Below are 26067 nucleotides of genomic sequence, written 5' to 3' on the forward strand. Positions count from 1 at the left end.
TGGGCTCCCCCAGTCATAATGGCGTGTCCTTAAATGAACATGCAGACGTTGCCACTAAGGAAGCCATCTGCACTTGTCCGATCGCCTGTAAAGGTGTTCCTTATTTCGATTTCTACCCATCTATTCATTCCTTGTCCGTTGGTCTTTTGAAACTTAAAGCGAGTGCTCCTAATAGTAGTGTCCCCCCGTAGTCTTCCTATCATAACCAGTGGTGGGAAACTTATTACATAGGTTACGTTTTGGCCTTGCACATTTGACTCACGGGTACTTGATTTAGAGCCTCCATGCGTCGTAGAGCCGTATTATCCTTCATATGGTCGTGTATATTATTGTTGAATGTCCCGACTTCGAGGAAGTGCGTGTGTTTTGCTTCCCAACCGTCCCTCGACAAAATTGTTTAAGATACCTATGATATCATTCACCTTATTTGCTTTTGCTCTCGTATTGACATACTTAGTGATACTTAGCACCTTTGGAATATTTCGCACATTTGACGGTGCTACATAGCCTTCACGGATTGATGCCTTCTTTTAATACATACTTGGTGGCCTGTATATAACTCCTATTTTTATCCGTTTAATTCTAACCAAATAGTTTTTTCCACTGAGAACACTTCAAATTTCCCATGATTTTTATTAATATTTAGTGCTTCAAAAGCCAACAGGCCTTGTAATTTTGTGTATTTTTAAGGATTCAAAAACAACTCAGAATTATATACACTTGAGGTTTATTATGTAATACATACATGAATATTTTCGAATATTTAGGAAAATTTATTTTTTATTTATTTATATACAAGTTACATTGGGGGTTAACATAATAGAAAGTAATAGAAATAACATTCTTGTAAAGCCACTAGCACTCTGTTCCGGGCAATGTAATGGGCAAAATGCACTAATAACAATTTAAATCCAGTACATTATGAGTATACATAATATTAAAGTAAAATTTTTGCGCCGTTTGGAAGCGACATCTACCTGAAGACGCTCGCCAAACATTTTCCAAAAGTTTCAACCCCAGAGCCACCATTGTGACTAGTCGCACGGGGGATACGACTCCAAAATTAAAATTCATATATACATTGAGAACATTTATGGTGTTCTTACAAAGAGAGCATCGAGGCACTCCATAAGGACCTGGAGGTTATCGCAGCTCTTTGACGCTATACGGAAGTATCTGGTGAGCATCGTTAGAAGGGTGTCTGGCACAGGACGAATCGTGGTCATCATGTAGCAGAAGATGTTGGCGAAACTTCTCACATCGGCGCTCGTGGTGGCCAATAGTCCAGTGTAGTTTATGATTAGAAATACCCTCTTTGGGATGATTGAAGATAGTTCCACAGTGGACACCTGCTCCATATTGGAACATGGCCCCTACATCAAGGATGGGGACCAGAGGAGTCTCATTCCATCACTATGCTTACATTATTGATTTTCAAGTCAATATGAATAAAACCGGCACCATGCAGGGAATTAACAATGGTACACATATCCGGCATGCACCTTAAAATGGTTTTGCTCTGTGGAAGAGCATCTCGTTTCATTTCAAACCATGACTTTCCATGGTAAGTCATAATTATGGCAGGGTAAAGAGGAAATATTCCCAATATCTTGGGGAATCCATGAAGATGTCTAACTTTATGTAGCATTTTTGCCTCGGCCAATACCCGATCAGTATCAGCATTTTTGTCCAACAGCTTTAGACAAAGCAACTGTGGTTTGCCCTCAAGGGTCACCTTGTAGCACTTGCCAAAGGATCCGGATCCCAGAAAATTGTCTTCGAAAACCTTGGACAATAGACCACACGACCTGATAAACGGCAATCCCTGTTCCTTAAGGTGTTCCAGGAAAAACGTATCTGAGCATTCTCTGTCGTACATCACTCGGTGTGCAATTCTAAATATCTCTAAATCATTCTTGAGCTGCTACACTCTTTGATCTGCGAAAGTAAGTAATCATCAAAAGAAGGCACCAAACAGGAAATGATATGTAACTATTTGCGAAAATAAAGTAAGTAATTATCAAAAGAAGGCACCAAACCGGGAAGGCTATGTAGCACCATCAAATGTGCAGGATAATCAAAGGGCGCTAAATATCACCAAGGATGCCAATACGAGAACAAAAATGCATAAGGCGAACGATATCAAAAGTATCCGAGTCACCAAGAATTCCATTGAGGGACGAGTGGTCGGAAAGCAAGACACGCGCTCGTCCTGGAAGTCAGGACATTCAAGAAGGATATGCATGACCGTAAGAGGGACAATTAATGCAATTAGGACAATAAGGAGCAGGGCGGCGCTCCAGCAAGTGACCACGAGTTAAGCGAGTATGGCCAATACGCAACCTCGCCAGAGCCGTTTACTATCGCCGGTTATGGTAGCAGGAGGATCGCCATGAGGACACACAACTCTTAATTTAACACTTTCGCCTGGTGAGGACTCGGCCTTGAGTCCTCCGTAAAACAGAGGCATGTCCGGCGAGAACTCGGCATCGAGTCCTCCATTAAAATATTTGCCAAAAATCAGGTTTTTATCAGATTTTTTTGGGACTGACTTTAAAATGCCCGCCATAGATGCGCGCGCAACCTTAGGAAGGCCATGTGCCACCCACGAGGGTCGGGCCGCTCCGTAGGCCAATTGTTTACGCTCTATTGTTGTGACCGGAATCGCCTCCCCTCACGTCTCGAACGCATGAACATTTCGGTTATTTTGCGTGGCCATATTTCTTTGTGTGACTTTAGATATTATCTGGGAGTACTCCACGATGGCTAGTGATCATGAACAAGGCCCTTTCAGTAAGAAATCAGCGAAAACATCGCGTCAGGAGGAGAAGCCAAGTAGTTTACACTAGAAGTACAAGCGTGTGAGAGACTCACCCTCTAAATTTCAGGCTGTATTTGATGATTTATCTGACATATCTAGTGACGAAAGTGCTGCCGAGACTGACACTGATGAAGTTAGTGAATGTATTGACACCGAAACAGCAGAGGAGGATTTTGATAGTGATGGAAGTGAGGAGTCTGAGGTTGAGACTGCCGCATGTGCAAGGCGAGGTACTGGGGCTCGTGCCAGAGCCAAACGTACCACATGTACCCCAACACCAACATATTCTTGTGAAGGGTGGTGTTGTGACAATACTCCACCCTTTGTAGACAGTTTTACAGGAATACCAGGCTTGACTGTTCCTGTACCTAGCACTCCTTTGGAATTTATTCAATTATTTCTAACTCAAAATCGGCTGAAATACGACTTATGAAAACTAATTTGTTTGCTTCCCAAAGAAATGCACGTACTTGGATCAACACTGACAAGAGATGGGAACCAATGAAAGAGATGGCATAATTTCTGGGACTGACGATCTTTATGGGTATTTGCCCGTTGCCACGAATGAGAATGTACTGGCAAACAGGTAGATTCTGGCATATACCTACTTTCAATACGTTTATGACAGGTAAACGATATGAATTGATTGGAAAGTATTTCCATGTTTATAACAGTAAGTCCATTCCACCAGGCCAGAATCTAGACAAACTGATCAAAATTCGATCAGTCGTGCAATATCTCAAATTCAAGACAACACACATTCCTCAGAAATATAAGAGTTTGGATGAAGGCACAATGGCCTGGCGTGGTCGTTTATCTTTCAAGACTTACAATCCAAATAAACCTGATAAATATGGAATAAAGCTCTACATGCTAGCTGAAGCCAAGACTGGCTACATCATTGCTTTTGACATTTATGCCGGAATTGGGAAAACGACGATTGAAACAGTAATGGGCTTGATGGGACCACTGAAGAACAAAGGTTACCATTTATATATGGACAACTATTATAATTCAGTCAGATTGAGTGAAGCGCTGCTTGAAGTAGGGGTATACACCTGTGGTACCCTCAGAATGCAGCGTGGTGCACCTAAAACCCTTCGGTTGCAAGCAAAGGGTAATCTTCCGGTAGATAAAACACTATTCGAACGGAAGAACAATGCTTTCAAAATTTTTGGGAAGGATAAGAGTTGTTTCACTCATAACAATTTGCCACAATGCAGATACACAACAAGTTGAACGTAGAAAAAGAGTACGGAATCGTGATGGAACATCTTCAGTGAAACTAGTTATTGTCAACAAGCCAAATGCAATCTGTGACTACAATTCCAACATGAAAGGTGTTGATCACTTTGACCAAATCGTCAAATATTATCACTTCACAAGGAAAAGTATCAAATGGACGAAGAAAATTACCAATTTTTTTTGCAAATGGCCATACATAATGCTTATGTGATGTACAGATACTACTCAACAGATACAAAGAAACTCACATTACTCCATTTCCACGAAGAAGTCATTTTTGCACTACTGTTCTATCATTCTAGTAAATGGCCACAGGAAAATAATGATATCCCACATGCTCCTGATGTGGATGCCGCAGGAGCAAATGTTGCAACACCTGGACCATCAACACCCGGACCATCAGGTGTGAGGCGCAAACTATTCCCTTCACCTGTACCTGCAGCTCTACCTTCATCGTCCGAGTCAGAAGACGAGACGCTGATTATCCCTAGTGGTTCTGCAGCTGCAAAAAGACCCTGTATTGTGGATAATCCAGAACGTCTCAACAGAAAATTTTCCCATGCCCAAATATAGATACAGAAGCGTCTGAAGTGTCGTGTTTGCGAAGTGTCTGGTAAAAGGAAAGACACATTATGTGTGTGCTAGACGTGCGATGTGGCACTGTGTCCTGGACCATGCTGGACCAACTACCATCGCAAGAAACAAATTCTGGGCCGATAAGCTGTATTGATTGCCCACCATCCACTCCAACTATAAAAAACACATGTTGACTCTGCAGGAAACTTTCTTGGAGCAGGTGGAGTGGATAAAATTAATTTTCAACCCATGTCATGCTCCACAAACAACACTATTGGCAAGTATAAATTTTTTTTAGTTTTTATATATATTTTCTAATTTTGTTTATACTATATTGTATTGTATTTGCATTATGGATCTTCAATTTGCCCTTATATGCATATATCCATCTAATGCATTCTATTAGGAATAATTTCATACCAAAATGAGCGCTGTAACACGAAAATTTACGTCAGCAGACGGAAAATATACAAAACATTTGTGGGCAGGAATTGAGGGTGTAGCGGGTGGGCGTCTGAGTGCTCTCTTGCGGCTAACGCGTGGCCCGTCTTCAACTCGTTGGTGGGTGGAGCGTAACCAGGTTTTGTATTTTATATCCATACACTCTTCTGGATAATTCTATTGCAAACCCATTGATACCTGAATGAAAGACCTAGGACGATAATTGAGGTGACCAGAGTGAAAAGACTGAAAACATTTTATCCCTCTTGAGCGCTCGCGGGTCACTCGCTCGCACTTTCTCTGTTTGCTGCGGGTGGTAAGCCGGGCTTATGGAGTATATATGCATTTCATCCCTTAGAGAATTCTATTGCGAACACAGATACCAAATTGAATATCGTAGGACGAAAATTAAGGTGACAAAGTTGAAAAGAGAATTTACGCGCGCTCCCGTGAAACGCTCAGGCCACTTTGGGATAGTGGAGAGGTCGCGTGCCTGGTGCGTGAAAGAGTACGCAGTTTGTTAAGCAACAGACGACCAACAAGCCTGCCAACGGGTAAGGATGGAGGAAAGGATAACCGGGTAAAAGTCGGAATAAGGAATAACTTTACGAGAGATAGGACATGAGTGTACAGCTTCCCTGGCGGCAGCATCTGAACGCTCATTTAAAGAGACACCAATATGGCTGGGAACGTAAAAACACTCACCGACTTAAATTTACTGTGAACAAGAAACAGCCAATGCTGGATCTCGACAACTACTGGATGAACCGGATTAAAGGACCCGAGAGCCATGAGGGCACTACGAGAGTCAACAACAACCACAAAGGAGGACTGACAACGAGAAAGCAGGAGACGAAGAGCATAGAGAATAGCATAAAGTTCTGCTGTAAAGATGCTAGTCTCCGGAGGCAAGCGACACATATAAGTGCGATCAGGAAAAACAACAGAGTAGCCAACACCGTCCGCTGACTTAGACCCATCGGTGAAGACAGAAACGGAGCGGGAGTGAGAAGAAAAGTGCTCGAGGAAAAGGCGTTTTAGAACCGCAGGAGGGGTAAAAGCTTTAGTGATACGGGTCAAGGAAGTACAAAACCGCGGAAGAGGGACCCTCCACGGGAGCAAAGAAGGAACAACACGAGGAGAAACATCAGAAATATGAACGGAGAGAGAATCCTGTAGGCGAGATAACCGGACAGAAAGAGGGAGGTGGTGAAGAGGAACAGGAACCGCAGGAGGGGTAAAAGTTAAAGCACGACAGAGGCGAGAGGAAGGATGTTGCAAGGACCGCGCAAGATAGCGAAGACAGTAGCGATCACGGCGGTCCTGGAGAGACAGGAAGCCAGTGTCAACATACAAGCTAAGGATGGGAGTCGAACGAAAGGCACCAGAACTGAGGCGCAACCCAGTATGGTGCAAAGCATCAAGACGGCGAAGAGTAGAAGGAGAAGCAGACGAGTAAGCAGGGCAACCATAATCGAGCTTAGACAGGACGAGAGAGGAATGTAAAGCAAGGAGAGTGCGCCTATCTGCCCCCCAAGAAGTATGGGACAAGACCCGAAGGAGGGTAAGGGCCTTAGAGCACTCAACACGGAGGTAAGAGATATGGGGAGACCAAGACAAACGAGTGTCAAGGAATAACCCCAAAAGCTTCGCGGAATCTTTGTATCCAAGGGGATGACCATAAAGCGACAAAGAGGGACGAAGAACAACCCGTTTCCGCGTAAAAGTCATGGCACAAGTCTTAGAAGTAGAGAACTTGAAGCCATGACCCGTGGCCCAAGACGACACGGCATCAATTGCAAGTTGAAGCCGGCGTTGAAGGAGAGGCGAATCATCACCCTGACAACAAAGGGTAAGATCATCGACATAGAGAGCGGAGAAGACACCAGAAGGAAGAGAGGAAAGAAGACCATTGAGGGCAACAAGAAAAAGAGTAGTGCTCAGAACACTACCCTGGGGCACACCTTCGTATTGCTGAAAAGAGGGAGAGAGAGCGGTACCAAGGCGCACCCGAAAGGAACGACGAGAGAGGAAGCTGCGGAGAAAGAGAGGGAGATGACCACGAAGGCCAAAAGAATGAAGTTGAGAGAGGATATGATAACGCCAAGTGGTGTCGTAAGCCTTTTCTAGGTCAAAAAGGACGGCAACAACGGAGGTCTTCGCAGCAAAAGCAGTACGAATATAGACCTCCAAGTGCACCAGGACATCTGTCGTGCTGCGGCACTTGCGGAAACCAAATTGAGAAGGGGAGAGGAGGTGATGGTGTTCCAGGAACCACATCAGACGAACGTTAACCATACGTTCAAAGAGTTTGCAGACACAACTTGTGAGAGCAATAGGGCGAAAGTCCTTAGGGGAAGTACCCAGAGACCCCGGTTTGCGAACAGGGAGGACAACGGCATCGAGCCAGTCCTCAGGGACTGACGACGACTCCCAGATCCGATTATACAGACTCGGTAAATACTGAGACGTGCCCGGAGGGAGATGGCGAAGCATCTCATAATGAATACCATCGGAGCCCGCCGCCGTAGAACCGCAGAGGGCCAGGGCAGAACGAAGTTCAGAGAGAGAGAAGGGATCATTATAGGGAAGCTGAAGATGAGTGCAGAAATCTAAAGGACGAGACTCAAGGACAGGTTTACGAAGAAGGAAAGATTGGGGAAGATGAAGACCAGAGCTAACAGAAGAAAAATGGGAACCCAGTTCGGAAGCGACCTGCAACGGGTCCGCCACAAGAGTATCATGGAGGTGAAGGACCGGTGAAACATCGGGAACGAACTTACCCGCTATCTTGCGGATACGCTTCCAGATCTGGGCCAGAGGGGTCTCGGACGTAATTGATGAGACATAAGATGCCCAACATTCACGTTTAGCCGTACGGATGGCCCTACGGGCCACCGCACTCGCTTTCCGAAAGAAAAGAAAAGAATCGGTCGTCTGCCTACGGCGGTGCCTCTTCCAGGCTGCACGCTTACAGCGGACAGCCCGAGCACAGTCCGCATTCCACCAGGGAACGCACTTCCGTGGACCCCGAGAGGAAGAGCGAGGAATAGAGCGGAGGGCAGCGTTGAAGACAGTGTCATGAAAAAGGAGGAGAGCGCGAGAGAGAGGCAGAAGGGAGAGGTCAGGGAGAGCAGCACTGAGGGTAAATAGGGTCCAGTCTGCCTTAGCAAACTGCCACCTAGGGAAAGAGAGGGAAGGGCGAAAAGAGAAAAAGGAAACAAGGATGGGGAAATGATCACTTCCATGGAGGTCATCAAGAACCTGCCACGTGAAATCTAAGTAAAGAGAAGAAGAGCAGAGAGAAAGATCAAGACAAGAAAGGGTGCGAGTCCGAGAGTCCAAATGAGTGGGCTCACCAGAATTCAGAAGAGACAGGGAAGAAGAGAGGAGAAACGGCTCAAGGAGGCGACCCCGGGTATTCGTCAGAACGTCACCCCAAAGAGAATGACGACAATTGAAGTCACCCAGCAGGAGCACAGGCTCCGGCAAGGAGTCCAGGAGGTGTTTCAAATCAGGAAGAGAGAGCGGGACACTCGAGGGGAGATAAATGGAACAAACTGTGTACCATTTCCCCACAAAGATACGAGCAGCAGAACAATGGAGAGGCGAAGGAAAAAGTAAAGGAACAAAGGGAACATCAGCCCGAATCAAAAGAGCAGAAGAATTAGAAGCCCCAGCAATGGCTGGGGGGGGGGGGGAGAGAAAGGAATAGCCACGAAAACGACCAGGACGAGCACCAAGCATGGGCTCCTGGAGACAGACACAAAGGGGCGAAAACCGCGAAATCAGAAGTTGGAGTTCGAGGAAATTGGCGTAATAACCTCGAACGTTCCATTGAAGAATGGACAACGACGAGAAGAGAAAGGACAAAAACAGAGAACAAGGAAGAAACAAAGGCGAAAGACCAACAGAGCACGTTAAAGAATATCAGGGTCGGGATCAGGGTCAGCAAAGTCAGGGTTAGGGGGCATGGGTAAACTGAGCAAAGACGGAGGGAAGGAAACGGGAGAACAGAGCAGAGGTGGGCGGGCAGGGTCTGGAGGAGGAGGAGGAAGAGGAGGAGGCAACGGAGAGGAGCCGTCAAGGACAGCAGCAGGAGGAGGGGGAGTAGAAAGAGGGGAGCGCACCCCAGCAAGAGCAGCAACCGAAAGGGAAGCAGGGGCCAAAGAAACCTCCATAGCAGGAACAGGGGGCGCAAGCACTGAAACGGGAGGGGAAGGAGCAACAGAGCCAGAAGGAGGAGCTGAGAAAGAAAGCGAAGCCTTCTTACCCGCCGGGGAAGAGGAAGGAGAGGAGCCAGGCTTACGCTTCTGACTTAAAGAGACCGGTGTCCCAGCAACTACGTACCGGGCAACGGATTCCAGTGTCTCAACAGGAGAAGCCGAACGAGAGCACACACGACGGCCGTTAGGAGAGCGATGGACATCCGCCCGCACCGACAGGCGGTGGGGAGAGCCAATAGATGGAGGAAGAGGATGGGAAGGAGGATCGGAGGGGGACGAGGAAGAAGACACAGAAGACACGACAGACCGGGTAGAAGGAAGGGGAACCCCAGACAGAGGACCAGGAGGAGGATTCTTCGGGAGAGAACCCAAAGGAACAGAGGAGGGGGCAGTGGGCGCATCAGGGTCCAAGGCCCGGAAACGGTTGTGAGTCTGAGGAAGGCGGGAAGGACGAGGAGAGGAAGAGCGCAACACGCGAGCATAAGAGATATTAGCATAAGGCGGGAGCCGGCGAACCTGGCGCCTCGCCTCAGGAAAAGATAAACGCTCCCGGTGCTTCAGGTTGAGGACGGCTGCCTCAAGCTTGTAATGGACACACGCACGGGAGAAGGTAGGATGGGCCTCACCGCAGTTGAGGCAACGAGCCTGGGGAGAAGTGCACTCCGACTTAGAGTGACCTTCGCCACCACACAAAGGACAGAGAGAGACAGTCCCGGAGCAGCGGAGGGCACCATGCCCAAACCTCCAGCACTTGTTGCAGAGCCGAGGAGAAGGAATGTACTCCTGGACAGAGCACCTAGCACCAGCAAGAATGACAGAGGGTGGAAGGGTCCTACCATCAAAGGTAATCTTCACAACCCGGAGGGGTTGACGGCGACTACCACGAGGGGGACGAGTAAACGTGTCCACCTGGAGAATAGAATGGCCCTGGGCAGCGAGGATATGGCGAATATCGTCGTGGCAGTCGCGCAGGTCCCGAACACCGGTTGCAACATGGGGCGGGAGCAAAATAGTGCCAACACTGGCATTCAATTGAGCGTTCTTCGAGACCCGAACGGGGGTCTCGCCAAGGCAGGATAAGGCAGCCAAGCGGGAAGCAGCATCCTGAGAAGGAGCAGCAACGACACGTGTACCGAGACGAGTGGGGTTGAAAGTAATGGAGGCACCCACGGAATCAATGAGATGTCGATGAAGGGAGAAATCGTCAGGAGGCGCAGAATCAAGAGGGAGGAGATCAAAATATTTGGCCCACGAAGCGGGACCAAACAAGGCTTGATAGGTAGCAGAACTGGAAGGAATCGAGCGAGGGCGGCCGTGACGAGAACGGCGGTGAGAACCCCCAGAGAGAGAGGGGTTAAAAGGCGCAGTAGTTACAACTAGAGAAGGAGCCGCGCCAGGGGACGAGGTAGTCACCACTGGGGGCTTGGGGCTCGACCCAACCACAGAGGAGGGAGGGGAGCCAGGGGAAGGAGTCAGAGAGGCCAAAGGAGGAGCAAGGTCGGGGCCCAATGCAGCGGAGGCTACAGAGCCCGGTCTTCCAATACGGACCGACTCGGGGGCTTGGTCGCCCACCCCACGAGCCTGAAAAGGTAAGCCAGAAGCAGCCGAAACAGGGGTTATCATCTTGACGAAATTAAGAATTCACTCACGAATGAGCCCCCACACCCACCATGGAGCCACAATTAGAGGCAGGACACCCAACAAGAAGCTATCGCCGATCTTGTCGGGGCCTCCTAGGGGTGCGTCGTGAGTATACGCCCCACAAACGCCACCTTAAGAAACCGACAGTCCGTCGAGATCGGGTTCAGTGACGAAGTGGGGATTGACAATAAAAGGGTCCCCTCGCTCTCGACGTCGGGTACTGCAGTTCTACGGGTGCATGAGTATGCCTCCTCAAGCACCCGGGCGTCAAAATAGAAGAAGTCCATGGAAGAACCAGAACGAGCAAAAGGTCGGCAGGAAACGGCAAGCAGATAGGAGAAGAGGGGGGAGAAAAACGAAACAGAAGGAAAAGGAAAAGGTGCCCAGCAGAATTGGAGAGGACGGCAGCAGGAGCACAAGGCTAGAAAAGGACAGAGGACTGTCCTAAGGAGCATCACACTCCAGCAGCCGCCCACGAAGCCCCCACACGGCGACAACGAGCTGAGCGGGGAGGGGGCAAAGTAGAAGAAGTCCAAGGGAAGAACCAGAACGAGCAAAAGGTCGGCAGGAAACGGCAAGCAGATAGGAGAAGAGGGGGAGAAAAACGAAACAGAAGGAAAAGGAAAAGATGCCCAGCAGAATTGGAGAGGACGGCAGCAGGAGCACAAGGCTAGAAAAGGACAGAGGACTGTCCCAAGGAGCATCACACTCCGGCAGCCGTCCACTAAGCCCCCCCACACGGTGACGAGCTGAGCGGGGAGGGGGAACCAAAAAGAAAAGAAAAAGGCATTATCTTGAGATAATTTCGGGGCTTTTAGTGTCCTCGCGGCCCGGTCCTCGACCAGGCCTCCACCCCCAGGAAGCAGCCCGTGACAGCTGACTAACACCCAGGTACCTATTTTACTGCTAGGTAACAGGGGCATAGGGTGAAAGAAACTCTGCCCATTGTTTCTCGCCGGCGCCCGGGATCGAACCCGGGACCACAGGATCACAAGTCCAGTGTGCTGTCCGCTTGGTCGACCGGCTCCCCCCGCACAAAAACCCCCCGGCGTCCAGTAAAATTTTTGAGGACAACAGCGGGAGCACAAGGCTACAAAAGAACAGGGGACCACCCCATGGAACATCAAACTCTGGCAGCAGCCCACCATACCCCTTCACAGCAGCAACGATCTGGACAGGGAGGGGATGCAAAAAATAAAGGTAATTCTTCAGATTCCGCAAGAGCATTGTAGACCCCTAGCAGAGGTGTCAGTAGTTACTGCGATGTTAAGATATTGATCAAAACATGTCTTCTTGGACCTCAGGTTGTCTGGCGAGGCACTTTCTTCACTGTCCACTGTTTCAGTATCTACTCTCGGCTGTGACAGTATCAAACTTGAGATAATCATCATCACACTCTGGGCTGTTAGAACCCTACTCGGGAATATCAACATGTTCTAACGACTCTTTAACTCAATATCTAACACAATCAAGGACTTCAACCTGTAAAGGAGAACTGTTGCATTTACTTTATGTACATTTATTTCTAAATTACCGTTAACTCTTGAGCTAGCGATTGCTCTCTCCCTTTTGGATATTCTGAAGTTAAGCACTGAAGTTTAGTGTTAAATGAAGTGATTAAATGTTCCAGCTCAACTTTCTTTTAAGTGTCGCTGAGACACGTGTGTCTTAACGTAATTGTTTTAATTCAATTAGTGTAACATTTGTTGCTTGTCCTGAGAGAAGTGTTAATGTAAGATTTTTATAAAGGGTTATCATTCTTGGATTAACCACCTTGTTTGTTGGTACCTCGTTTAGAGCAGCGAGTGCTAGTCAAGTTTGTGATTATAGTATTTGTTCACTATGAAGCCATGACAATATTGATTGCAAGCTTGCGTCACCAGTGGGCACCACTTTGTTCAGTTAGTGTCATTAGTCAGCAACGACGGGATAAGGATACTGTGGGTCCATTAGGCGGTTTAATAGCTGTTCTTTAATGCGCCACTGTCACTGGAGTGACAGTAAAGTAACGTAAAAAGCTTTTTAGTAGTAGTTCTAGTTCTTTGTGAATAAATTGTTATATTTTAGAAAACGGTTGTTTACATCAAACGTTCCAATATTACTTCCCCACATTTGATGTTCTGCAGCACTTTGCCTGCTTATGTTCATATCAAGTCTATCTACAGCTCGAGTCCATTGCACAGCACCACACTTCTATAAATAATGAAATGAGAATCCGTCGGCTACCCTCTATTAGCTCTGCTAGGAGCCAGCAACCTAAGTGACAAGGTGGGAAGAATGGAATAACCACGACACCTTTCGACGTTATTTTAAGAGGATGGGTTGGAAAGTGACCACGACGAGCACCAAGCTTCTGCTCCTGCAGACACACACAATGCGGTGAAAACTAATCGGAAGTTGGAATTCATGGAAGTTTGCATAAAATACTCTAATATTCTATTGAAAAATAGAAATTGTCAAAAGGATAGAACAGGAACAGAACAATGAAAAAAAGGCAAAGAAGAACACAGCATACTAAAGAAGATCAGGATCAGTGAAATAAGGGTTAGGGGGCATAGGTAAATTTAGCAAGGACGATTGAGTTAAGGAAGCACGAGGACGGACAGGGACCAGAGGCGCACGGACAGGGACCAGAGGCGCACGGACAGGGTCCAGAGGCGCACGGACAGGGTCCAGAGCAGGTGGTGGAAATGGAGAGGGGCGGCCATGAGAAGAATGGGAAGGGAGGGGGGTGTTGAAACCGTGGGAAGGGAGGGGGGTGTTGAAACCGTGGGAAGGGAGGGGATGTTGAAACCGTGGGAAGGGAGGGGGGTGTTGAAACCGTGGGGGGGGGGTGGATGTTGAAACCGTGGGGGGGTTGAAACCGTGGAGCCGTCAAGGACAGCAGCAGGAGGAGGGGGAGTAGAAAGAGGGGAGCGCACCCCAGCAAGAGCAGCAACCGAAAGGGAAGCAGGGGGGGGGGTTGAAACCGTGGGGGGGGGTTGAAACCGTGGGGGGGGGGTGTTGAAACCGTGGGGGGGTGTTGAAACCGTGGGAGGGGGTGTTGAAACCGTGGGAGGGGGTGTTGAAACCGTGGGAGGGGGTGTTGAAACGGTGGGGGGGGGTTGAAACCGTGGGGGGGGGGGTTGAAACCGTGGGGGGGGGTTGAAACCGTGGGGGGGGGTTGAAACCGTGGGGGGGGGGGTTGAAACCGTGGGGGGGGGGTTGAAACCGTGGGGGGGGGGGGTTGAAACCGTGGTGGGGGGGGTTGAAACCGTGGTGGGGGGGGGGGTTGAAACCGTGGTGGGGGGGGGGGGTTGAAACCGTGGTGGGGGGGTTGAAACCGTGGTGGGGGGGGGGGTTGAAACCGTGGTGGGGGGGGGGGTTGAAACCGTGGTGGGGGGGTTGAAACCGTGGTGGGGGGGTTGAAACCGTGGTGGGGGGGGGTTGAAACCGTGGTGGGGGGGGTTGAAACCGTGGTGGGGGGGGTTGAAACCGTGGTGTGAGGGGGTTGAAACCGTGGGGGGGGGTTGAAACCGTGGGGGGGGGTTGAAACCGTGGGGGGGGTTGAAACCGTGGGGGGGGGTTGAAACCGTGGGGGGGGGGTTTGAAACCGTGGGGGGGGACGGGGGGGGGTTGAAACCGTGGGGGGGGGTTGAAACCGTGGGGGGGGGGTTGAAACCGTGGGGGGGGGTTGAAACCGTGGTGGGGGGGGTTGAAACCGTGGGGGGGGGGTTGAAACCGTGGGGGGGGGGTTGAAACCGTGGGGGGGGGTTGAAACCGTGGGGGGGGGGTTGAAACCGTGGGGGGGGGGTTGAAACCGTGGGGGGGGTTGAAACCGTGGGGGGGGTTGAAACCGTGGGGGGGGGGTTGAAACCGTGGGGGGGGGGGTTGAAACCGTGGGGGGGGGGTTGAAACCGTGGGGGGGGGGTTGAAACCGTGGGGGGGGGTTGAAACCGTGGGGGGGGGGTTGAAACCGTGGGGGGGGGGTTGAAACCGTGGGGGGGGGTTGAAACCGTGGGGGGGGGTTGAAACCGTGGGGGGGGTTGAAACCGTGGGGGGGGGTTGAAACCGTGGGGGGGGTTGAAACCGTGGGGGGGGGTTGAAACCGTGGGGGGGGTTGAAACCGTGGGGGGGGGTTGAAACCGTGGGGGGGGGTTGAAACCGTGGGGGGGTTGAAACCGTGGGGGGGGGTTGAAACCGTGGGGGGGGGTTGAAACCGTGGGGGGGGGTTGAAACCGTGGGGGGGGGTTGAAACCGTGGGGGGGGGGGTTGAAACCGTGGGGGGGGGTTGAAACCGTGGGGGGGGTTGAAACCGGGGGGGGGGGTTGAAACCGTGGGGGGGGGTTGAAACCGTGGGGGGGGGTTGAAACCGTGGGGGGGGGGTTTGAAACCGTGGGGGGGGTTGAAACCGTGAGGGGGGGTTGAAACCGTGAGGGGGGGTTGAAACCGTGAGGGGGGGGGTTGAAACCGTGAGGGGGGGTTGAAACCGTGAGGGGGGGGTTGAAACCGTGGGGGGGGGGTGTTAAAACTGGGGAGCGCACCTCAGCAAGGGCAGCAACCGAGAGAGAATCTAGGGGTACAGGAATCTCAATAGTTGGGACTAGGGGTACAACCACAGAAATGGGAGGGGATGCAGTGAGAGTCTGCGGGGTGGGGAAGATATTATCTGTAGGGGTGGAAGATGAAGAAGAGGCAGACTTGCATTTCCAACAGACAGGTGTGCCAGCAACAACGTGCTGGGCGACAGTCAATTTTCCCAATAGGAGAAGGAGAACGAGAGCGATCAACATGAAGATTGCTGGGAGGATGATGGACAACTGCCCTGACAGGTGGCGTGGAGGTCCAAGAGATGGGAAAGGGCTGGGAAGAAGGATCGGGGGGCGACAGGAAAGAAGACACAGGAGACATGGTAGACTGGGAAGAAGGAGGGAAACTAGATGGAGAAAGGAACAGGGGAGGAGGGGGATGGGCGTGTCTGGATCCAAGGTCCGGGAACGGTTGTGAGACTGAGAAAGGAGGGAAGGGCAAGGAGAGGTGCAATGCATCACACCACGAGCATAAAATATGACGGCGAAATGGGAGAGACGACGGAATTGCGTCTCGCCTCGGGAAGACAAACGATAGCGATGCTTCAAATTGAGGATGGCTTCCTCAAATATGTTGTGTATTCACGTGCGAGAGAAGGCAGGGCGGGCGTCACCGCAATTGAGGCAGTGAGCCTGGGAAGAAGAGCGCTCCGTTTTAGAGTGACCGAGTCCCCACACATGGGGCATAGAGAAACTTCACTAGTGCATTTGAGGGCACCATGCGCAAATTTTCCAGCACTTACTGCAAAGTCTAGTAGAGTGAATGTTCTTCTGAACGGGTCACCTAGCACCAGCAAGCATTATAGAAGGCGGAAGGGTCCTAGTATCAAAGGCGATCTACACAATTCGAAGAGGCTGATGACCACGAGGGGGTAGAGTGAACGTATCAACATGGAGGACAGAATGGCCTTTAGCTTCCAGGATGTTTAATATCCTCGTGGCAATCTTTCAAGTGACTAACACCAGTTGCAACATGGTTCGGGAGGATAATAGTGTCAATACTGGCATTTAACTGAGCATTTTGAAGACCCTAACAGAGGTCTCCCCAATGCTGGACAATGCGGCTAAGCTGGCAGCTGCATCCTGAGAAGCAGCAGCAATGACATCTACCAAAACGGGTAGAGCTAAAAGTAACATCCACCTAATCAATGAGATGTTTATGGTGGGAGAAATCGTCAGGAGCCCGTAGTATCCAGATGGTTGAAATCAAATTATTTAGTCTATGTAGTAGGACCAAACAAGGCATGGAACGTATTAGCACTGCAAAGAATCATGCGAGTGAGTCTGGGAAGGGGGTCTCCGCCGAGGTCCCCCAATGAGTGGGGAAGGGGGGCGGGGTTAAAAGCACAATTTTCACAATGAGAGCAGTTACCACTCCAGGTGATGAGGCGATCATCACTGGGGACTCAACCCAACCACGAAGGAGGGAGGGAAGCAGAGAGGTTGGTAGTCAGAAAAGCCAACGTTGTAGCTTTGTCTGGGCCCAATGTAGCAGGGGCTACAGTGCAGAGCCCGATCTTCCATCACACTCCGACTCGGAGGGTGGGGGGGACTTGGTCGCCCACTTCACGAGCTTGGGTGAGAGGGGTCGGTTCAGTTTCCATACAGTATCAATTCATGAAGTCTTGGGCCTGAAGCCAAGGGATACCACAGACCTGGGGCAGCCATTAAGTCCAAGCACAGGTCATTGCAGGAAGAGATGCATCATCCCCAGAGGTGCTCCCCCTTTTTAACAGGAGAGTTCAACTGCTTCGTCCATTCTCCCACACTGGTGTTTACGTCTTTAGACCACATTCTCCCTTTCGCCCCAGCCTGGACACTACCATCCACTTAGGGCGGCCCCTCCAGCAGGTAGTCCAGTGACTCGTAGGGACCCTACAGTGGTGCTCTCTCGCACGTACAACACCCAACGAGGGGCAGGAGAGGGGGGGGGAGGCAACCCTCACTGGTCCCAGGGAGGTGTACTTGAGCCCCTCAACGTTATGGAGACACCACAGAGCGGGTTTAAAAATTAAAGCAATTATCAATATACACCAAACCTATATTGGTTTTGTGCTATTATTTTCCTTTTTCCCCATGTTGACAGTTTCATTCCCGCTTTCCAACTGTTCAACGTTGAACAACTCTTGTGTTCAAGGTTCATGGTAAATAGATTATGACGGCGATAGCACTTTCTTCGGTGTTCACACTGTTCCAAGTTGAAGTTCCCACGATCAAGATTCCGATAGTGCTCTTCAGAGCGTTGACACTTGTCGTGTTCATGATTCACAGGCACTAGATTAGAACGCCAATAACACTTCTTAAAGGGTTCACAGTTGAGGGTTACTAAATTAGGAAACGGATACCGCCTTTTAGGTACTTAGTTTCTTCCAGTGTGGAAAGTTGACAGCTTCTGAAGTAAGATTCAAATAGATCTTTTAATGGACCAAACCCAAGGAATTTTAGCTCAAGTTTTTCTGTAGGCAGCACAGCAAAATTCGAAGTTAATGGCGCCTATTTGGGTTAGGGTGCGTAGCTTCCAGGAAAACCTGCTCCAGAGACGGGGGTTGTGTGGTCGACGACTTCAATATCTACAGCATCAGTATTTCACATGAAAACACATCAGATGCATATGTACTTCATTCTTATCGAAGGATTTCAGGGGCATACATTGGAGGGGAACCTCTGGGTCCCCTTCGACGAAGAAATTGGACTGACCTGTGCCAACAGAGAAAAAGTAAATTAAACCAACTTCTGGATTATGAGGCGGGCCCCTGGACAATAAAGTTTTTATCATTACGTAAAATACCCCGCATTATGAATTTCTAATAATCTTCGGCCAAACGAGATATCGCACGACGTTAATTGCCCGACGTCGATTAAGTTGAAAAGTGGGTTTTTGAACAAGTCTCCAAGCATCTGGCTGCCTCTGTATGTTGTCAGGAGAGCTGGAGGCTCGTCAGTAATACTGAGCAGTAGAGGATTGCCACCAGTGCCAGGCAGTAAGAATACGTCGGCTTCGCTGGCAATAGATTCGGAACAGGAAGATGAGCTGGCTATTTTAAGATGTGCTGGGTTTCCTTGCCACTCAACAAAAGCCACTTCTCCATATGCTCCAGAATCGAGACATTTCGTCTAACTTAAGCAAGCTATTCGACGGACTGCTGGCGGCAGTCCGTCATGGGCAACTATGCTGTTTGGCATCTGGGGCAAAAGATCATCTATGGCACTTCCTGCCCCTTGTCCGAAATTCCAACCCCTATTGCTAAGACGTGGAGAAAGGAAGTACTTTTAATTGGAGCACTTGGCACCAACATGCATACCGAGGATGGGAGAATTCATCTATTTAAGGTGACCAACTGCTGTAAGTGGAATGACGATGACCGCGAGGGGGCAAGTGAACGTGTAAACCTGGAGTTAAGGATGACCAAGACATTTTATATATTCTGGTACCTGTCATGAGTATGGAATTTTATATATTCTCATAACACGATCTTTTTGAGACCCGAAACTGGATCTCACTACAGAGGGGGCAAATAGGCAAGCATCAGCCTGCTTAAAGGGGCTTCGATGATATGGGTGCCAGTCCAGGTAGGAGAAAACTCTACCTCAGCATCCACAAAATAAATCTGATATATGTGTGTATGTGTGTGTGTATGTGTGTGTGTGTGTATGTGTGTATGTGTGTATGTGTGTATGTGTGTATGTGTGTATGTGTGTATGTGTGTATGTGTGTATGTGTGTATGTGTGTATGTGTGTGTGTATGTGTGTGTGTGTATGTGTATGTGTGTATGTGTGTATGTGTATGTGTGTATGTGTATGTGTGTATGTGTGTGTGTGTGTGTATGTGTTTACTAGTTGTGTTTTTGCGGGGGTTGAGCTTTGCTCTTTCGGCCCGCCTCTCAACTGTCAATCAACTGTTTACTAACTACTTTTTTTTTTTTTTTTTTTTTTCCCCACACCAAACACACACCAGGAAGCAGCCTGTGACAGCTGACTAACTCCCAGGTACCTATTTACTGCTAGGTAACAGGGGCACTTAGGGTGAAAGAAACTTTGCCCATTTGTTTCTGCCTCGTGCGGGAATCGAACCCGCGCCACAGAAATACGAGTCCTGCGCGCTATCCACCAGGCTACGAGGCCCCCACTGTGTGTATGTGTGTGTGTGTGTGTGTGTGTGTGTGTGTGTGTGTGTGTGTGTGTGTGTGTGTGTGTGTGTGTGTGTGTGTGTGTGTGTGTGTGTGTGTGGAAATCATCAGGGTGAGAATGAGCCGATGAGCCTGATTATCCGATTAACACTATCCGCCTCAGAGGGGGGGGGGGGGCGCCCTCGTCACCCTCAAACGGTTTTATCAGAAAATTTGTTTTGATTATATGATTCAGATTCAGATTCAGATGATCTGTTAAAGATTCCCTTTTTTTCTTGGTAGGTCAAGAAGAAGGGGCACAAAACATTTGTGCTGCCAGGGCACTGGTACAGGTGGTGTGGGGCAAGAAAAACCCGCTTCCCGTGCTCACGTTCACATAGCCTACACTTCACATTAACTTTTCAATCTCTTAATCTGCTTTACAAAAAGCTAATAAAATTCTTACATATGTTTTGCTTGTTAAACCTAATCTCTATTTATTAACTTATAAACCTAATCTCTTATTAACTTATAATGACTGTAGACATGACATGACTGTAGTCCCTCGTGCTGCATCAGGAGCCGCTTCACAGCACTGGCAATGATGAAGGGACAGTGGAGATGACCAGGAGTCCTTCGCACCTGAAACAACAATACGCCCTTTTAAAGCATGTTTATAAACAATGTGCAAGAACATAAACACCTTAAATATACTTGTTGCACCACGTGCCCCCCCCCCCCCCGCTTGTGACCTTGACCACTACCAGTAACAATTAAACCATTACACATACAATTCCACTTTTAAACTGCTAGCTATCAATAATAAGCAGATAGCATGCCTACTCCCAGCTTTTGCCGTTTCCATTGCAGTTTTGCATCATAATTATCAATGACCTAAATAATAGCACTGTCCTTGCTATTATATTAGTACCCAAAAGCTGTAGTATATAATGGTTGTAACAAAGTACATTTCGTTACAAAAGTACGTAACAATTCGGTTAACTTAAGAAATGGTTTTCTCTGAAGAATTATCGTATGTTTACAAGAGAAAGTTGACATGTAGCTAATAAATGTACCAGTCAGTAGCATGTCATTCTCAGTTAACAAGATTCATTCTCAGTTAACAAGATCCATCCTCTAATATCCATAGATCACTGCAAGGGTCCGGCGGTAGACCACCGTGTGGGGAGGTGATTCGTTGTTCTCCTAATTGGCGACGACTGCCTGGATTGGCTCTCCTCACTGTCTCCTCGCCGCTGTGCCCTGCAGGAGGGTCGGGGTCCGGCCGTTCCATCACGATTACTTACTCTTCTCCACGGAGGCAGTGTGAATCTGCTGGTCTGGTCTTCACTGATCAAATGGATTATGCTATTTTGCGATCAACATGTGCGCTGCACATTTGTTTAGGAGACCTGCTTGGAGTGCAATGGTTAATGTCTGGCTGGGCGGCACTTAAAATCAAATCGAGTCTGATTTTTGTGGCCTTTATGACCCTGTTTGAACACCAGACGTTCATACTACCACATGGGCAAGGCGAGGTGCTGAGCTATGATGTAAGCAAAGTGTTACGTACCGGCACATGATGCTGCATTTGAGATGGCTGAATGGGTAATTCTATCAGGTTACAGCCCCACTCCTTTCCCAAATAAGTCCACTACGTGATCACCATAGCCCGAGCTACATGCAACTTTTTATTTCGAGTAGCTAAATTTAAAACGGTAATTCTGTGTGGCAAAGTTGTTAGTGTACAGGGAATCCAGTTTAAGTCTAGACCAGCCAACTATTTATTAAATGGTACTAAGCGTCTGCATTTAGCTGGCGAAAAATTTTTCCTTTCATGTTCGTGACAGGTTACAGTCTCCACTTTTCATGCCAGGCAACTGTGTACACGCTTTAGGTGTAAATTCCAGTGTAATCGTATAGCTGCCTGTGGACACGAGTGAATATTTATGGAGAATTACGTTTTCCCAGTGTACTCACCTAGTTGTGCTTGCGGGGGGTTGAGCTCTGGCTCTTTGGTCCCGCCTCTCAACCGTCAATCAACAGGTGTACAGGTTCCTGAGCCTACTGGGCTCCATCATATCTATACTTGAAACTGTGTATGGAGTCGGCCTCCATCACATCACTTCCTAATGCATTCCATTTGTCAACCACTCTGACACTAAAAAAGTTCTTTCTAATATATCTCTGTGGCTAATTTGGGCACTCTGTTTCCACCTGTGTCCCCTAGTGTGTGTGCCCCTTGTGTTAAATAATCTGTCTTTATCTACCCTGTCGATTCCCTTTAGAATCTTGAATGGGGTGATCATGTCCCCCTAACTTCTGTCTTCCAACGAAGTGAGGTTTAATTCCCGTAGTCTCTCCTCGTAGCTCATACCTCTCAGCTCAGGTACTAGTCTGGTGGCAAACCTTTGAACCTTTTCCAGTTTAGTCATATGCTTGACTAGATATGGATTCCATGCTGGAGCCGCATACTCCAGGATCGGTCTGACATATGTGGTATATAATGTTCTGAAAGATTCCTTACACAAGTTTCTAAATGCCGTTCTTATGTTAGCCAACCTGGCATATGCTGCTGATGTTATCCTCTTGATATGAGCTTCAGGGGACAGGTCTGGCGTGATATCAACCCCCAGGTCTCTCTCTGACTCCTGAAGTATTTCGTCTCCCAAATGATACCTTGTATCTGGTCTCCTGCTTCCTACCCCTATCTTCATTATATTACATTTGCTTGGGTTAAACTCTTAACCATTTGTTGGACCATTCCTGCAGCTTGCCCAGGTCTTCTTGAAGCTTCAAGCTGTCCTCTGTCTTAATCCTTCTCATAATTTTGGCGTCGTCAGCAAACATTGAGAGGAATGAGTCTATACCCTCTGGGATATCATTTACTTATATCAGAAACAGGATAGGCCCGAGTACAGAGCCCTGTGGGACTCCACTGGTGACTTCACGCCAACCTGAGGTCTCACCCCTCACTAACTCTCTGCTTCCCATTGCTTAGGTACTCCCTTATCCACTGGAGCACCCTACCAGTTACTCCTGCCTGTTTCTCCAGCTTATACATCAGCCTTCTATGGGGTACTGTGTCGAAGGGTTTCCGACAGTCCAAAAAAATGCAGTCCGCCCATCCTTCTCTTTCTTGCTTAATCTTTGTCACCTGATAGTAGAATTCTATTAAGCCTGTAAGGCAAGATTTACCCTCCCTGAACCCATGTTGATGGGTTGTCACGAAGTCTCTTCTCTCCAGAAGTGTTACTAGGTTTTTTCTCACAATCTTCTCCATCACCTTGCATGGTATACAAGTTAAGGACACTGGCCTGTAGTTCAGTGCCTCTTGCCTGTCACCCTTCTTGTATATTGGGACTACACTATCACCAGTGTGTACTGGTGATAGTGTATTGGGCTCCAACGTCAACAGTGATGCAGCAGTGAGTAATATTCCTGGCTGGGTCCCTGTGCATGTGGGTGGTGCTGGTGTGGCAGCCCACACCAGCTGGTGTGGGTGGAAGTGAGGGGTGAGGTGGTCGACGAAGTGATGTGCGAGGTGAATTTCATGTGTGAGGTGGCGCATCCTGGCGTTGGAGTAGGGAAACCTGGTAACGCCTGTGCCAGTGACAACTGTGCAGTGGCGGGTATTCCAGTCCCACCTACTCCATTGGGACTTGTGGCAGTCTTCAAACTCAAGACAAGAAAACTCGTAGAGTTCGTCTAAAGGCAATCAGAAACTGCTGCAATGGATGGTTGTGGTGTATGCATCGTGGACGATGCTCCTGACCTAGAGGTAATAGCAGGATGCGGTAAAAAGGTTGCGTCTACCTCGGACGTAAGAGCTGCTAGTAGTTGTGTAGGTCATAATGTGGATCATGTCAGTGGTGGAGGACTGGAACCCATTCGGTCTTGCCACCCCCTCCCCCCCTCTTACCTGATGTTAGGGGGACGAGGTGTGTGTACCTACCTCAGTTGGTGTCTTTTGGAGGTTATTAAACAGGTGGGTAATGGTTAGGAGTGTGGTTCTCTCTCCTTGTATTACAATGTCAATTATTATCTCTTGTGCCAAACTGGGCTGTGTTGTCAGATGAAGCAGTTGTGTCTGCTTTTGTTGCCAAGATATCTTAAGACTGATGCGTTATTTGTGCAGGAGCACAAAGTGCAAGGCGGCACAGTTCACCGTTAGCTACTGCACTGCTCCTCAAAATATGTCAAACTCGTTGTGCGCCGAAAAATTCTTTGGCAAAAAATGTTTTGTCCTTCCAAAAGCGTTAAATACCCTTCCCTAATCACATACATGTTTAAAATAATGTACAAATGTACCATCTTTGGCGACAGTGGTGTTCAGAAAATGGCGTGTGATGTCATGGCTTGGGGGGCACTCGTGAGCGTAGACCGAGTCAGTAGTCCGCCAGCATCAACAAGCGCAAGTTGCTACAAATATTTGTTGCATTTGTAATTATGCAGAAAAAAAGTATCTTATATTTTTTCTGGCTACTCCTATGTATATTGAACACGATTACAATATTCAGGCTGAACATCCGAACCGTTCAAAGAAACTTACATGAATCACAAATATTGTTCATATTTTCTATATATCATATTGAATTATGTACATTTCCAACTTATTTACACACTGTACAGTATCACAGACTATATACATCTATCAACATACTTAGAACTGCGCGAGTGTTTGATAGTCACTGAAGCAGTCAATGGCGCACAAGACAACTTTGCACTCAATGCACCAGGTGCAGATGGATCTTCACTTCTGTTCCCTACGTTGCATGTTCTTACAAACAATGCAGGCACGTTTACCCTTTTCCTGTGGGTCTGTGAATGGCATATACCCAAGCTTGTGTTCAGGAAAGTGTTCTTTATCCGCGAGTCTGTCATGGAACTGCGCGAGGTATTGTTGCTGGCACCCCACAAAGCCAGCACCCCCACAAAGCCAGCACCCCCACAAAGCCAGCACCCCCACAAAGCCAGCACCCCCACAAAGCCAGCACCCCACAAAGCCAGCACCCCCACAAAGCCAGCACCCCCACAAAGCCAGCACCCCCACAAAGCCAGCCACTTTACGAGTAGTTGTGACACTAGAGCATCACCGAATGTATGGATAGGTGGTTTCTTAACAGATTTCGTTATGTGCGGAAACAGTTCAGCACTGCAACGTCAATGAAGTGGAAAAGAACTGTCCATTTCACAGATTTACGCCGGCACTCTGACACCAACTATGTCACATATCTACTAACCACATTTACTTTGTAGTCAATGACAATTACGTTTATACACAAGCTATTTTTTTTTTCAAAATGGTTGACGATCACTGGAGGCCTCTGTCATCCATTTCGTACCCGCGTTAATGTTCGCCAGTTCTAAATGGCACGCTAAAAGTATGAACGCCCTGAGGTGTTCTGCACACCACCGATCTTGTGGCAAAATGCGCTATGCGCCGTGCAGTGCAGTGTTATCACGTATTGTTTAATCCCAGAAGGGCGTTAAAAGATGGCACCTGGACTTACTGAAATTTTAATTGAAACCAATTCTGCCTGGTGGACCAAACTCTCATAAGTCGAGCCTGGCCTCGGGCCGGGCTTGGGGAGTAGAAGAACTCCCAGAACCCCATCAACCAGGTATCAACCAGGTAATTAAAAACAGTTTCTTAATAAAACCAAAATTTCCCCATATGTATACACAATTTACACCCTGTATACTGGGGTGCCCCATGTAGTTGACTTGGCGAGTTCTCTCGGCCTCAGGATGGAGATTAAATTCTAGAGCCTTTTTGGTTGCCACAAGTTAATTTTACTACTGTATTTACCACCTTTTTGAACGTTATACAATCACAAAAGATATGTTAAAAAATTACAGTAAGGAATTGCTTTAGGGTTTTGAGCTGCTTATGTTCGGGAAGAAAGACATTTACACTGAATCATCATCACAATAAGGCATTGATAAGATAAAGAAACACCCTTTGGTCTTTTTTTTTTGAGAATTCTGCACCAAAAGGCCTGTGGAGGCCGTTTATTCCCATGAAAAAAAAAAGTCTTTTCTCGTCTCTGAAAAAGTGTCTCTCTAACCACCTTCGAGTTAGACAAATTAGAATTGAATTGGTCTAACTCTGAGGTGGTGATCCTTTGAAATCGTGTTTCCAAACTAAATATAAATTTCCAACAAATTATCTAGTGTTCACTTAAATAATTATATTGCTCCAGAATGAACCAAAACTTTTTTTTTCATATGCAATGGTTGAGAATCACTAGAAGGCCGTTTTGGCCACAAACACAGTAATATAAAGAATGGATTTGTCAGTAATGTGTAGGGACCTCGAGTCGAGATTTTCCTTTTGTAGACATATACAATAAAATTCGCTCTATATGAGCATTTGCAGCTAAGTAACCGATAGATGGCACAGCTTTTACTACAGATGAATTTGCTGCTCTCCGTCATG

At 48.1% G+C, this 26067-nt stretch overlaps 1 long non-coding RNA gene across 1 annotated transcript in view; it reads right to left on the bottom strand.

The window, feature by feature from the left end:
- Positions 1-709: 709 nt before the first annotated feature.
- Positions 710-26067, bottom strand: part of LOC138360969 (uncharacterized) — a 64651-nt gene continuing 39293 nt past the window's right edge. The window contains exons 2-3 of the long non-coding RNA XR_011226730.1: positions 20155-20267; positions 710-1938 (exon numbers count right to left, since the gene is read on the bottom strand). This is a non-coding gene — a long non-coding RNA (uncharacterized lncRNA). The remainder of the gene's footprint in view (positions 1939-20154; positions 20268-26067) is intronic.

The sequence above is a fragment of the Procambarus clarkii genome, unplaced genomic scaffold (assembly GCF_040958095.1).
Source record: "Procambarus clarkii isolate CNS0578487 unplaced genomic scaffold, FALCON_Pclarkii_2.0 HiC_scaffold_136, whole genome shotgun sequence".
In the NCBI taxonomy this organism is placed as follows: Eukaryota; Metazoa; Arthropoda; class Malacostraca; order Decapoda; family Cambaridae; genus Procambarus; species Procambarus clarkii.